This window comes from Arachis duranensis, chromosome 1, assembly GCF_000817695.3.
Source record: "Arachis duranensis cultivar V14167 chromosome 1, aradu.V14167.gnm2.J7QH, whole genome shotgun sequence".
Classification (NCBI taxonomy): Eukaryota; Viridiplantae; Streptophyta; class Magnoliopsida; order Fabales; family Fabaceae; genus Arachis; species Arachis duranensis.
The window spans coordinates 89,695,779-89,697,322 of NC_029772.3; positions in this window are offsets into that span (position 1 = coordinate 89,695,779).

A 1,544-nucleotide genomic window follows, 5' to 3' on the forward strand; every position below is an offset into this window, starting at 1 on the left:
ATCTAAAATCACTAACAAACACATCAAGGCATCTAGTGGAATCAAAGGTGAATTGAATTTAGCTAATTTAAGGTCTAGAAAGCATGTTTTCACATCTAAGCACAAATTAGGAGACAATCACAACACTATGCTATTTCATTGAATAAATGTGGGTAAAAGGTCATAAAATCCCCTAAAATCAATACAAGATAAACCGTACAAATGGGGTTTAGGACTATGTTAAGGGTTTCTCTGAGATTTGATCTACAGACCCTTTTCTTTTCCTTGATTTCGGCCCTTGTAGGAATGTTTCTTATTATTCCTGTTCTCTGGGTTTGAATTGGAGCTTTATCTTCTCTTTTTAGGGTTTGCTCTGGATGAAGAGCTTCATATTCCCTGAAAGGTTCCTTTGCTTCTTCCAGTGTTAAAAATCCTCCTTTATGAATTATCCTTGATTAATGTGTAAATGGTGCTGCTTTTTCCTAGGCATCATATACTCCTTTCATGGGGCCATTATAAATTACATAATATTTTTTTATCTTGGGTGGATTTTTTGATAATTTCAGCAATTGTTTTATTTTCTGGAATTTTTTCTTCACCTGATTTGTCCACCACGCTTAGCTGGCTGAACTCTGATGGTTTTGGTTGTTGTGTTGATTTCATTGCTTCGATGGCCTTTTTGAGGGATTAGATCTGTATCCTTATTTGCTGACAATGCTTGCATTTTTCAAGTTCTTCTTCGTATTTCTGAATTTCTTGATCTAATGCGTTGTAGACGAACTCCATTCTCTTGTTAATGTATCTGCAATAACATTTTTGTCACCTTTAATATATTCAATTTTTATTGGATATTGTAACAAAAATAATTGCCATCTTATCAATCGTCCATGATTATAATCAACTTTTAAATTATATCGTATGAAACCTGTTAGATAACTTGAATCTGTCCTTAATGTAAATTCTCTGGGTAGTAAATCAATTTTCCATTTCTTAAGAGATTTAATTGCTGCTAGAGTTTCCTTTTCATGAGTGGTATATCTCCGTTCTGTTGGAGTAAAAGTTCCTGAAATATACCTGCAAAGCAATTCCTTTGGGGAATATTTAGAATCTAGTGATTCTTTTTCTTGTTCCAAACTTTTTATAGCTTTCTTAGCTTTTAGACATCCTGACCATGTTATGTCTGAAGCATCTGTTTCTACTATTAAGTAGTCATTTTCTTCTGGAATATAAAGTTCTGGAAGTTTTTCACATAATTGTTTAATCCTTTGAATTTGCATATTGTCTTTTTCATCCCATTTCCATTCTTTTTTAGTACTTATTTTTGGAAATAAGTTTTTAGTGTATTCTGTTATATTCTTTAAAAATCCTTGATCAGACATATAATTTATACATCCTAAAAATCTTTGTAATTATTTTCTATCTTCTATTTTATTAGGAAATAAATTTACCTTTTCTAGGACATTTGGCTGAAGTTTTAGCTTTCCTTGAGTGGATAGAATTAATCCAAGAAACTCTATTTCTTGTTTTGCTATTCTTGCTTTCTTTTTGCTAAGAACTAGTCCTTA